The sequence below is a fragment of the Cyprinodon tularosa genome, unplaced genomic scaffold (genome assembly GCF_016077235.1).
Source record: "Cyprinodon tularosa strain WSP-4 unplaced genomic scaffold, ASM1607723v1 ctg118, whole genome shotgun sequence".
Lineage (NCBI taxonomy): Eukaryota > Metazoa > Chordata > Actinopteri > Cyprinodontiformes > Cyprinodontidae > Cyprinodon > Cyprinodon tularosa.
Window position 1 is genome coordinate 1,024,437 of NW_024037981.1, and position 14,818 is coordinate 1,039,254.

The 14,818-nt window shown below is 37.0% G+C and overlaps 1 pseudogene; it reads right to left on the minus strand.

The window, feature by feature from the left end:
* Nucleotides 1-332: 332 nt before the first annotated feature.
* LOC119771466 lies at nt 333-8,066 on the minus strand (annotated as a pseudogene).
* Between the last annotated feature and the right edge of the window lie 6,752 nt (nt 8,067-14,818).

The following is a 14,818-nucleotide window of genomic DNA, read 5'->3' on the forward strand; positions in this document are numbered from 1 at the left end:
CCAAATAGGGAATGGGTTAGAGAAGTGCTTTGGGATTCATGCTAATTCCTTCCTCCTAGTCATTCAGAATGGCATATGTGGTCATGCTTGATAAAGAGGAAAACAACAGATTGAACACATTTGCTTACATTTATTTTACTACTTTAAGAAATTACACACCATTTAGAGTAACAAGAGCTGTGATACTCTTGGCAAAAAAATAAAAAATTCTGCAGCAGCGCCATTGAGAATCATCTTATTTCCATGTAGAAATTAAGCCTATTTGCTGGTTTTCCTTCACCTAAACATGTATCAATGTCATTCTGACATGCCTACATCTTTCCAGCAAAACACAGCACCACTTCTCACATTCTTTTGGGAAGAGGTGATGCTATATCAGCTGAAAAGGGTAGGCCAATTTCACATTGAACCCTGTTGATAAAGAACAGGATGCCATACAAGTTGATATGAAAAATACTACCCTTAATAACTAATGACTTGATGAACTTATATTACTTACTTCTGCAAAGGAATTAATTATTTTGCCCTTAAAATAAGATAATTAGATATTATCCACTCGAAGTAAGATATTTCAGCCATAAATCATCTTATTTGCCAACTAAACTTCTTATAAAATGACAAAATTAAGTTTTGGTGGTGCATTCAAAGTACAGTCCAGAGAGAAGCCAGGAAAACATTAAACCTTCTTTCCACCCCCCTCTGAAATGATGTACTCTGGAGGGGCTCTTTGAAAGAATTCTGTCCAGGATCCATCATACAGAGCCACATCAGAGAGTCCAAGCCGCTGAGCAGCCAGAACGACATGACACGCTGTGATTCCCAAACTGCAGGAAGCCCAGAGCGGCTTTTTCAGGTCCACTCCAGCCTCCTTGAAGAGTTTTCCCAAAGTATCAGTGTTGTGATACTTTCCGGAGGAATCCAGGAAACATGTAAAGGGTATGTTGATCGCTCCTGGGAAATGTCCAGGAAGAACACCTGAGAAGGGAAGATAGATAAAAAAAGTGCTAATATTAATTTTCAGTGATGATGTTTCTGTAATCCAGTAGTAGTCGCTTTTGTTTGGCTTTCATCAGCTTTAACACACTGGGTTAGCTGGTGTTGTTATCATGGTGTAGGGTAAAAAGGATGAAAAAATGTCAATTTTAAAAAATAAGAAAGAGTGGAATAAGTTTTTAATGCTATTTCAGATGCATGTTTTGTAGGGCATCTCTCCACCAGCTCTAACCACTTAGATGGCTAGTTTTTGCAAATTCTCCTTAGCAATTCCAATGGAATGGGGGGAGAACTTATATAGTCCCCTTTCAATTGCATGTGGAGAGCACTATTGACAACCTGGATGCATTTTGACACAAATAAACCTGGCTAATTTCACTTTACTTTCTAGGGACTTCAGTGTCTGATAAAAGATAGGACCTTTCAGCTTTCCCTGAGATTGTTAATGGGATGGGGCTGTGAGCAGCAAGACATGCCATTGCATCACCAGGTGCAGTAAGGAGGGGAAAGCAAAAATCTATCATTACCATTACTTTTTTTCTTATAAAAAGTAGATTTTGGATGTCCTTAAGTGAGGAAGTCCACCTCTAGTGTTTATCTATGCAATTAGCATCGCTGAATATTTCATTGCCAATTAAATTATTAGCCTACTTTGAAATGTACAAGCAGTTGCAAAGGGAATCCAAAGTTATTTATTTATTTATTTTTTATATACTCTAATAATCCCAGAGAGAAATTACTTCTCTGCATTTAACCCATCCCCTTGGGGAGCAGTGGCCCAACATTGTGTGGCGCCCGGGGAGCAATCAGGGGTTAAGGGTCTTGCTCAGGGAGCCACTAGACCGTCACTAGCACTGCCTTAATTTGGCCAGTTAAGTGGAGGGGTTTCCCGCTGCCCGTCGCAGCAGGGCCGAGCTCAATTAGTGGCTGCCGCAGCGTTGTGACGCTTCTTTTTGCCGGGCTGGGCAAAACTGCAAGAACCAGATCATAATATGTTAATAGACCAGGAAATGTAAATGCAAATATTTCTTGCTGGATTGTTTACACATTTTAAGCTTATATGGAGGCATTAAATCAAAACTATTTTTCAGTAGTTAACAAATGGAATAAGCCTTTTAAATATTAGCAATATTGTTTAAGATTTATCACAAGGCTAATTCTTTATTGTTTTTCTGATACACAATATTTTGACAAATAAAGTTTTCTGTTGTAGAGATTTGCAGTTGTTGTAAAGAAATCATGAAGCTGAACAACTCTGGCCAGATCCAGGTTGATATAAAATAAAAAAAATGAAACCACTATTTACACTTTCCCTGCTGAGTTGAGCGCAGCTTGATAAAAAAAAAATTTTTATTGTTATGTGCGTCTTATTACCGTCACCATCTGGACATAAGGCGTATTCCCCTAAAATGTAAAAAAAAAGTTTCCCATTCATATCAAGACTGATGGTTTCCAATTTGACTATGGGCGATTTTGGTTCATATAGAACGATTCGATACGATTCATGTGCAGAAAAAGATAGCTAACGGAGCAAGCATGTAGGATGACCCTACGTAAACATTTCTCCAGAATGATTGACAATTAGGACGAACACTTAGTTAGATGATCCACCCAGAAATAAAAGATTGTCCTCTATACCTTTTATATGGCTAACTGACTGAGCTAAAAGAGCCTAAACTCTGTGGTTGGAAAAATCGATTTCCTATACAATCCCTTCATAATATTTTCACATGAGTGCTTATTTTCAATTACTTACTTATTATTACTTAGTATTCACTCAGCCTTCCCCCACCAACAAGGCTACACAGTGTCTGGGTGAGAGCGGTTGTTGATTATTGATTGAAGAGAAGCCAGACTCCCTTAGACTCCCTTTTTATTTAAACTTAATACTGTTACTTAAAACTGTCTGCAACTTGCTTTTAATAAACTGTGTGTGGAAAAACCTTCACAGCTTTTTGTAGGCTTTAAGTGGTGAAATCCTGTGTGACCAGAACAGGCAGTAATATTGGCAACACCGTTCTCCCTAGCAAATGTAAAATAAGATTCTTCTTGAATGAGGAATATTGAATTTCATATTCTTGTTAAATAAGACATAGATTTTTTTCTATTAACACCTGTTAGCTACTGAACACAGCTAGCTAATGAGCTATCCAGCTTTGCCCTTTATGCCAGTGACATAGTCCATCATAAACAGATATGTTTCCATTTTATTATCAATCAGGTAAAACTTTATCAGTCATAAGAAATGATGTCACTAACAGTACAGATGATCTCGACTCGGCTTCGATTAGGTTATAATCGATGTCCTGCCGACCCAAGGTTTTATGTCAATGTGGCAACGTTCAGCCAGTCATATAGTATAAAAATAATCGTCCGTGCAGAACTGACTACCTGAGCAGATCTGGTATATCCATATATATATATTTTATATTAAATAATTTGCCAAGCACAGATGGATGTGGTTGGATCGATGCCGTAGAAGTTGATCCATTGTGTAAACATTCAATCATTACACCCCTACAGTGGAATAATTTTTTACTAGACTCCATTCAATTGATCGTTTTGCATTCATATCTGCATAAATGTCAGAATAGAAAGTTGAAATATTCTATATCTTACGCTGTTGAAAATAAAGATGCAGAAAGCACTTTATTCCACTCAGTAAGTACAAACACTCCATAAGGTCCTAAAGGTATGATCTAATACTGATGATCTAAGTAAATTTATTTTCTGTTTGAATTTACTGCCTATTGTACATCAGTGACATCCTGGAGCCAGTTTCACTCTGGGTTGGCCAAATTCCTGTTTTATATCTCTGTTCACGCCTGTGTTGACATGGAAACTTGCAAGTCAGCAAGATGGACATTCCAATGCTTTAACATCTTAACATCCACCTCATTTTGGGAAATTCTTACTCTGTAAAATTCTCATCTGTGTAAAATGACCTATACATTTCTGCTATTATCTTATTTGGAAACTTTGTGGTTTGGGGGAAGCTGCAGGTAGCAGTTGTAAACATCTGAGCAGACCCAGGTATAACCGGATTTTTGTGTAAGTCTTCTTTTGATCATAGATAACCATTTAAATGCAGAATATGCCAAGATGGAATTCCTTTAGTATAAATAGGTGGGAGGACTAAACCTCGGGCCACTGATGTTTTAAAGAGCAAAGCTCAAAAGTAGGCCTGAGGTAAATGATCTTCTGTAATGGATGAAACAATGATTTTGTTAAACATGAACTGGAATACATTCTGTTAATACTTAAAGATGTTTTCAACTTGTTTGTATTACTCTGAGAACATTCCCTCATGCATTAAAGAGCCCAGTTCAGAACAATAGCGACCATTGAAACGTGCTACAAGGTGAAGCACGAAACTGACCAATGTGTGTGAAGGTAAGGATGTGATGAAAGAAACATAGATGGAATTACGTCAGATTTATAATATGACCAAAAAAAAGAAATTATACCAATGGGAACAATTGATTGTGAGGCATTTGTGAGGTAATTCACTGTATTGAGCAGTGGTGGAAAGTTACAAAGTACTTGATTACTATACTTAAGTAATTTTTTTCAGTATCTTTACTTTACTTGAATAATTTTTTGTGGGACTACCTATAACTTTCACTACATTTCAGTCAAATATTGTACTTTCTACTAGACTACATTTAGAGGAAGCTGCTAGTTACTTGTTCCTTAAATGCTGAAATGCAATTTCTACATGTAAGATAGCAGCCCTTAGAAATGAATTTGGACACCACTGTCTAAGAGATTTGCATGACGTTTCACAAATCTGAGAAACTGTTGTTGTTGCCATGTGGCCGAGTTACTTAGTAGGATGAGTTTTCCGGGCAGAGTTGTGGTTTCCTTTTGCTAATAGATTCAATCATGAACTGTTCCATAGTTTGAGAAAAATCAAGACACTGCTTTTTTGTTTTTGCGTTGTTTTAAAATAAGAAATAATAATCATAATAGTTGGTTACAGGTGGTGTAGTATCTGTAGCAGGTCGTTCTACGCATCAATACATCAAGTGGTTTCTGAAAGTCAGAGGGTTCTTTAACATTACTCTGAAAATTACACAGAAATGTAGCAATATTAGAAAATGTAATTTGTATTTTTGAATACTTAAGTACTTTTAAATGCATGTAAGTATTTTCAAAAGTGAGTACTTAAATACTTTAACTTGAGTAGATGTTTGGCTGACTAACCTTTCCTGTTAGTTGAGTAAGATTTCAAATGAGTATCAGTACTTTTACTCCAGTACTACTTTTGAGTACTTTGTCCACCACTGTTATGGAGACAAGTTTTAAACATTCCTTTGTGAAAAAAACAGAAACAACCGTTTAGAGGCAAGGCTAACAGCACAGTGTCACTCCCAGCTCTGATTGTTGGCTACCTAAAAGGTTTCTCTGCTTTAGCACAACTGATTCTGATGATTGCAGTTCAACAGAATCCTGTTAATCAACTATCAATGTAAATCAGCTGTGCTGGAGCAGGGAAACCTCTAAAACCTTCAGGACAGTGGCCCTCGAGGATCGACTTTGGTGATGTCTGGTTTAACATCTCTTAAAATGTAATATTGATCTTCCTAATGCTGTTCAGCCTACGACAGAGCATTAGAGCCATGCCAGAGATTTTTTTTCTATTATGAGAATACAGTCTTAAAATTACGGCAATAAAGTCGCAACAAGAATAGACATAAAATTATGAGAATAGTCATAAAATTATGAGAATAAAGTCATAACATTATGAGAATAAAGTTGTAATATTACGAGAATAAAGTCCTAATAAAGCGAAAATAAAGTCCTAATATTAAGAGAATAAAGTTTTAATATTGTGAGAATAAAGTTGTAATATTATGAAAATAAAGTCCTAATATTACGAGAATAGTCATAACATTACAAGAATAAATTCATAATATTACGAGAATTAAGTCCAAATATTACGAGAATAAAGTCCTAATATTAGGAGAATAAAGTTTCAACATTTCGAGAATAAAGTTGTTACATTATGAGAATAAAGTGTTATTTTTCTAAGAACTCTTAAAAGAAGCACAGTCATAATTAAAATGAGGAATTTTGAACATCATGTTAAATTGTTATACTTTGGTTTCAGGAATAAGGAAATCTGTTAGCCCAGCAGCATGACGTCACAGGGAGTTCAGGGTGATGATTAGTGGAGCTGGTTGGCCATCATCTGCTGATCGTAGCTCAAAGGTTTCTTTCTTAAATAGGATGTGGTACGATTACTTTATTCTCGTAATATTACAACTGTATACTCATAATATTAAAACTAAAAATAATATATATAATTAATATTATTTTTAATTATAATATATACTATAATATATATATATATATATATATATATATATATATATATATATATATATATATATATATATATATATATATATATATATATATATATATATTTTTTTTTTTTTTTTTGCCTGGCCCTTTGTATTCAGTTCTTTAAAGAAACATCTGGATTTATACTGAGATTATTGCAGAAAGATTTTCTGTTTGGCTGGGGGGCTTCCTCGTGGCTGTCTCTCCTCCTGCCTTGGTGGGGTCTGATTTCCGGGGCTGGCCCCGCCTTGGTGCCTTCGCTTCTGGGGTCCCCTTGGGCGCCTGGGGCTTTGGGTCTCCCGGCGCTGGACTCAGTGCTCTGGGGGGTGTGCCTCTCCGGCTCTCCACAACCACTATTGAGCATTTTTTTCTATGGTTAAAACTTTACATGCACAAGTTCACCCTCACAAACAACTACAGGTGCTAGGCTTCAGGTACTTAGAGATTCACTTCCAAACAGAAACCCCACATTCATATCTTCAGGTAACACAGAGTACATGTCAGACTTAATAATATTACTTTAGTGATAGTTTCAAGGTGTTTGCTTTATTGTATATCTCGTACCATGTTTTTTGGTTGTGCTGTTCTTTTTTCTTTTTTTTTTTTTTTTTTCTCCATCTCATTACAGGTGTTGAAGCAGACTGAAAATGTTTTGTCATTGTCTCCTTCCTATCTCCTCTTTCTTTCATCTTTTGTCCTGTTTTTTTCTTTTTCTTTTTCCTTCTTCTTCTTCTGTTTTTCTGCTCTACTTACATTGCAGTGTCCATATGAACTGTAAAACTCCCTGCATAATTATAATAAAGCAATTTATATACATGAAACAAGTGGAGCGGTATGGCAATTGCGATACCGCTACACTTGTGAAAGTAAAATCTGTTGGGCTCCTTTTGGCATCAAGACAATTATTCTTATTGCCACCTTGCCAGACAGGACACTGTAAAAAAAAAAAAAAAAAAAAAAAAAAAAAAAAAAAAAAAAAAAAAAAAGATTTTCTGTTTGTGATGCCCTCTTGCGCAGCTCACCTTCCTTGGCTTCTGGTTCGGTTCCCTGGAACCAGCCGGCAGGTCTGGAGTCCAACACCTGGACCTTCTTGGTCTTGATGTTCTCCATCACATCTTCAAAGCTCTTCACCCAGGACTGATTGAGCTCCGCCTGGAAGTCTCTCCGCTCCGGCTTGCTGCAGTCGGAGGTCACCGGGTGACCCTCAGCCAGCCAGTTCTTCAACCCTCCGTCCAGCACCGACACCGAGCCGTGCCCGAACACCCGGAACATCCACCACACTCTGGGGGCGGTCGTTCCCGATGCCGAGGTCTCCCACATACCGGGAGAAGTCGCTGGAGGTCGGCAGCATGTGGTCATACTGGGAGCTCTTAGCGCAGCAGTCATCTATGTCGAAAAACGAGGCTCCGGGGATGTGCTTCTGGTTGAACTCCTCTCTGGCTCCCGGTGGGTAGGATCCATCCAGGACACGAAGTTTAGGGCCGAGGAGATTTGTTTTAACAGCGTTAGCTAACCACCGGGAGGAGACCACAGCGCGGAGCTGAGCTGCCATGGAGGACAGGTGGGTTCAGGCTGCGGGGTTTGCTGCTGATTGGAGGGATGTTAGGAGGTGAGCCGAGGCTTCAAGGTGTGTGTTCAGTGGTGGAGGGGGCGAAGCGTGTATGGAGGCCTGGTTTATTTAGGGGCGGATATAATAAGGATGAGATGAAGCAGCCCTGCCACCTGACCGGATCAACTGGATCACAATAACCGCAGATTGCTTTCGAGTTTTAAAAGACCTGGGCTTTCTTATGGAAATCCGTTACAGGAAAGTAAAAAATGCCAAATAGAAAGTCATAATTATGAGTTAAAAAGTTATAATTTCGACTTCCAAAGTCATTATCATGAGATACAAAGTTTTAATTAGGAGATTTATAGTCATAATTTCAAGTTAGAGTCATAATTATGAGACATAAAGTCCAAATTATGAGACCCAAAGTCATCATTTTGAGACACAAAGTCATAATTCCAACTTTTAAAGTTATAATTACGAGACCCAAAGTCATCATTTTGAGACCCAAAGTCATAATTCCAGCTTTTAAATCATAATGATGAGACACAAAGTCATAATTCCAACTTTAAGTCATAATGATGAGACACAAAGTCATAATTCCAGCTTTTAAATAATAATTGTGGGACACAAAGTCATAATTCCGACTTTTAAAGTCATAATGATGAGACACAAAGTCATAATTCCGACTTTTAAAGTCATAATTATGAGACACAAAGTCATAATTCCAGCTTTTAACTCATAATGATGAGACACAAAGTCATAATTCCAGCTTTTAACTCATAATGATGAGACACAAAGTCATAATTCCAACTTTAAGTCATATTGATGAGACACAAAGTCATAATTCCAGCTTTTAAATCATAATGATGAGACACAGTCATAATTTCAACTTTTAAAGTCATAATTATAAAATGATGAGACACAAAGTCATAATTCCAGCTTTTAAATCATAATTATGAGACACAAATCATAATTCCAACTTTAAGTCATAGACACAAAGTCATAATTCCGACTTTCAGTCATAATTATGAGAAACAAAGTCATAATTCCAACTTTAAGTCATAATGATGAGACACAAAGTCATAATTCCAACTTTTAAATCGTAATTATGAGACACAAAGTCATAATTCCAACTTTTAAAGTCATAATTATAAGAAACTCGGCCTTCAAACTTCGCATCTCATAATTATGCCTTTGAAAGTCGAAATTATGCCTTGAATCTCATGACTTTCTATTTGGCATGTTTTTTTGTTTAATGTGGCAGAAACGGGCTTCCATATTTTTGCTTCCAGTTTAGGATTAGGACATAGTGATAGTTTGGAGATTGTTTGAAGAGCCTAGCTGAGTAAAGAAAGGACATGAAAGAAATAACGAATATAGCCAGCAGCCAGGATGTAGACCATGTGGCAACATTTTGCCTGTATTTCTTTTAGTAACATGGTTGCCATCAACAGAATTTTAAAGAATTTAACAGCCACATAAACCATGACTATAAACACACCGGACCCTATATTTGTGCATAAAATGAGCGAATGTTTTATGTGTGGAAACAGCATATCCTAAGCACTCCCTCCAGCACCACCTTTGAAGACAGGGGTTCAGTGTCCAAGGTGTTAATGAAAGCTGTGTGTTTTTACACCTTGAAGCTTTCTCTCTCTGGTTCTTTTCCTCTTCCTGAGAAGAGATCAAGTGGGACAAACTCTTTAAATAACTCTTCATAATGAATATGCATTAAATAACCATGAGATATGGCAACAGGTTTTGACAGAAATTGTAATCTTTTTCAGATCAGAAAAGTTAACATCCATTTTAGTGGAGATTCTCGGTCATCCAGGTCATAGTCATTCCAAAAAGTAAAAAAAAGAAACTACTGGACTTTGTTTTCCAAGTTTGAAGACGTTTCGCTTCCCATCCAGGGAGCTTTCTCAATTCGAAAATCAGCAAGGAAATCCAGTAGCCACGCAGCAGAACATTACAGTGAGAGGATTAAACGCAAAAACATCTCCATCCCATATGTTGCCGAAGTCTCTGAAAAACTTCAGAGGATTTTCTCCAAATACAAATCCCAGTACATGTCAAACCAAACAAGACCCTTAGACAGAGGCTAGTGCATCATAAACCCAAACCTAAGATTAACGGAGTGGTTTATGCAGTTCAATGCACTGAGGAATGCTCTGATCTTTATATTGGAAAAACCAAACAACCTCCCCAAAGTCGCATGGCCAAACACAGACGAGCTACCTCCTCCAGACAAGACTCTTCTGTCCACCTGGACCTTAAGGACAAAGGACATTCGTTTGAGGACCAGAATGTTCACATTTTAAAGAAAAGCAGAAAGGTGGGCCAACAATGACCCTTAAAGGAGAAGTTCGGTTTTTTACACTTTAAGCCCATTTTCTGTAGTGTCCAGGATGAAATCGAATGATCGACACCAAAAGTTTGACAATTGCTCCTGTCTCTGCTTTTTGGCTCATTTAGAATCACCCCCTGGCTGCTTTAGAATGGCTAGCATAGAGCATGTCCGATAATGTCCTTAAAACAACCTTAAACGTTCTTTTTTTAAAATATGCTACTCACCGTGTCGTCAGCGCTGTTCAATGACGTTCCAAAAAAAGTTTCGTGAAGAAAAAACGTTCCTGTAGTGTTTTATTTAGCATTTTGTAAATCCCATTGAGTTCTGTAGGAATAGTCAATATTCCGCTGCCACCGGAAACGGAAATGGGGCCTGTTTACACAGTTGTAGTCTTTTCGCTTCACTCTGTGTACTCCGACGTCGAGAATCAAGAATCCACCTTTCGTATTCCATTTTCAGAGTTTTTTAAAGTGTTTAACAGAGACGTTAGCACCTCGACGTCGGAGTACACAGAGTGAAGCGAAAAGACTACAACTGTGTAAACAGGCCCCATTTCCGTTTCCGGTGGCAGCGGAATATTGACTATTCCTACAGAACTCAATGGGATTTACAAAATGCTAAATAAAACACTACAGGAACGTTTTTTCTTTACGAAACTTTTTTTGGAACGTCATTGAACAGCGCTGACGACACGGTGAGTAGCATATTTAAAAAAAAGAACGTTTTAAGGTTGTTTTAAGGACATTATCGGACATGCTCTATGCTAGCCATTCTAAAGCAGCCAGGGGGTGATTCTGCATGAGCCAAAAAGCAGAGACAGGAGCAATTGTCAAAATTTTGGTGTCGATCATTCGATTTCATCCTGGACACTACAGAAAATGGGCTTAAAGTGTAAAAAACCGAACTTCTCCTTTAACGACTGCCTTTTCAGAGGAATGGGCCAGTATCGAGTATTGCAGGCCAATAACAACCTCAACAGGTTTGCATAGGGACCACAGGGACATGTCCCTACCAACAATTAGATGTGAATAACATGTTTATAATTTACAATACAGCTTTGTTGCGGCAGTAGATGAGTTCTGGATGGAGAATATTGACAGATGAAAACATTTTTAAACTAAAAAGCAAAATGTTTATATATATTTTTTACAATTTTGGTATAATTCCTGCTGTAAGTGGGTTGCTCAGTGAGCTAAAGACATGTTTTAGAGTCTCTATACTTCAGTTAATGATTAATCGATTACTAAATTTGTTGACATTTCAATAATTGATTATTCCAATGAATTGTTTCAGCCCAAGATAAAATACATGATATGGGTTAAATAGAGTAACTATAGCCTAGATGACTTGTAGAGTGAAATTAATATTCTAAATGCTCAGTGTCAGTTCCACTGCTCATGTAAATACAATACATTTATTTGGCGTCCCTTGCAATGGCATAAATATCAGTAAGCAGAGACTGCAGTTGCTTAGGGGCCCCTGACCTCTTAGGGGACCCGACACTGACACCTTGTAGGGCCCCTTCGCAATTGTGGACTAGGACGTTTGATTGCAGATGTAATGGTGCGAAAAATTCCTCTTAAAATTCACCTGATTTTAAGATGACTGACCGGACCTTATTTATACCCCAACACATGCCAGATTTCAACAGGATGGTGAGCCTTTTAAACACGACACCAATAGTGGTACTTTTAATTACTAAGTTAATAACTGTGTATAGTTCATTGGACGTTTGGTAAAAAATACGCTCATAAAATATGTTTCACACCGCAATAAAGATCTTAAAAGAACGTTGTATATGAGTGTTTTATTTTTTACACTACGACTTGGAATTATGGGTAATCCAGCGTTGTACTTCATATGGGGCCCACCCAGATAATTGTTGTGTCGTTATGCCATTGGTCCCTTGAATCTATTATTTTGCTTTGTTTCATGATACAGAGAGAATATTTACAAGATAAGAGTGGGTTTACCTCGGTTTACCTCTGCACATTTGTATATCTTGCAAAAGAAAAAAAAACCCAGATAAATCCACATATAACATGAATATTTAGACTATATTTTGTTAAATAAGCACAAATTTACTTTCTGTCTTAGTCGCTGGTAATTTCAAATGCAAACCTTTTCAAAGTTGAAAAAAGTCCAATTCCACGTTTGTCGGAGCCAGTGATGCTTCAAATGTGGATAAACAGCATCTAGTGTGTGTAGCGCTTATAAAATTTGTACACATGTAGCAAAAATGCTGCTTTTCTCTTTAAACAAAATACACCCTGATTTTCACGTCAAACATAAAAAAACGACAATGCATATTTTTGCATAGGACCAATGACATCAGACTATTCAAACCTACGCCCTTGACCCATTCTCTGACCTAAACTGTCATTTTGTACAATCTCACCCAGGATTACCAACTACCAACTAAGTTATCCTTGATAATAGGGATAGTGAGATGAGGCCTCATGAGGCATTGAACGTCTTTAGTTTATGGGCTCTATGCACAACTCCACTACTACCTGAACTTAAAGCTACAGTGTGTAATAATTACAGGGATATACAGTCAGAAATGTAATATATTATACATAACTATGTTATTTATCATCATCTACGAGCTCAGTCTCTTAACCTTTTTTATTTGCGTTGCCTTAGAATTCGTTATTTATAATTACATAGGAGCGGGTCTCGCAGCCATGGAGGCAGACATCTTTGCGCTACGGCAGCGCAGAGCCAACAAACTAGCGATTGCGAGATCGCCCATTACGCTCGAAAGTAACTACGGCAAGTTGAGAGAGATGAACTGGATTAATCACTTCATCCAGTAATGAAAGACAGGTCCTGCCTTATGTTCAGGGAGTAGTGGAGGTGTGAATAGAGGGCATTGGTTCAACAAAGGGATAATTCCTAGGAGCTTTGTGGGCTCATGAAACTATCTGCTGGTCGAGTACAGAATCACAATCAGAAATATAATAAGTGATGCTAGTGTATATTTTTTTTTTATCCCTCAAGGCCCTTAAAAATTAGCATTGATAAATAACTATTCTCTTTTGATGATTTGTTTAAAGTAAAACATTTTTGAACTTGTGTATGTTTAAGTTTTGTAAGGTGCAGTTTTATAAGGCAAATCATGTGTGTTTTTCTGTCACTTTATTGAAATGGCATCACCTAAAGCAGACAGGGAGTATGCTGGAGAAACTTGGAGGGCTCTGGATGTGCAGAATGAGAGATCTGATTCAGAAATTAGAATTTTTCAAAGTTGTTAGTTTTAATAGGTGGATTTCCTACACTGCGTTCACAAAGACTGAAGATGCCAGCTGAGAGTCTAATGAGGTGTTGGTATTGGACCTCAACTCTGACCACACACAAAAAAAAACTCATCTATAAAGACTTTAATAGTGAAAAATACAGTTCTTTACAATCAAATAATGAATATTAAATATGTTAGACTGTATTGCAGTGTTCTCACCAGGCTTTTATACGAGCATGACGGGGGACGAATAAAGATAATGTTTTTTTTGTTTTTTTTTTGTTCTTTTCCTTCTCCTCTCCACCCATCTCTTGTTTTTCTTGTTAACTAAGCCCACTTCCATTTATGTTGTTCTTTTCATATTGGGTGGATATCTTCCCTTAAAGTGCAAACTGTCAGATTGAAAGATTGTCCAGTTGAAAATATAAATACTTGGAAGACTCCTTAAAATATCACCTAAATGGCTCACATTTAAAGTTTAAAAGCTTTGCTTGCAGCGCAAAGTCTCTCCTGAATGCTGGATAGGCATAAAAACATCTACATCAAAACTACATTCCACTTAATTGAAATAAAGTGGTAAATAGTCTGACAGCAGATCAGAGATATATATCCTGCCTTTAAAGGGTGGTTTAAAATCTCTGTACATTGGAAGTGAGAAGTGCTCCATATTTTACCAATCGTTTTGTATTTAGTAACTTAGGTTCCTGATTTGCTATATCTTCTAAATATATCCAGTTTAACGATGTGTGAGAAAACATTTTTGTTTGTTGAGTTGGTATTTATTACAGCTGGCACAATAAGTAGAATAAAATGATGCATTTCATTTCTTTAATATTACATATTGCCCTCATCGTATGTAAAGATCCTCTTGATACAAGAGAAAACAGTTTTAAACAAAAGCCTCCTATCAATCTGCAGTCGATCGATAAGATCCATCAACTTCAGATCATGAATCGATAACTTGCGTCCCCAATACTGATATTGAGCCATTATCCAATGCTACTTGGCTCTAGTCAAAGGTTAATGCTGTGAGACCTGACCTGGTTATGCAAAAACATACATATAATTTTGACTTGGACATATTTGTTTGTGAAGAGTTGATGCCCCAAACTTTTATCACACAAAATGACATAAAACAAACATCAATCAGAATAATTTCTTTCCTTAAAATAAGTAATGATTCAAGGATAGATAAATATGACGTGTTGACTTAAATTTTAAATCACTGGTCTAGGACTTTTTAGTCTTCAGACTTACTTGCAATTGGCAAAGAAATGACTTAAGTCCTTCAATTAATTGTGCTGGACAAGAAAAAAAAAAAACATTCAAG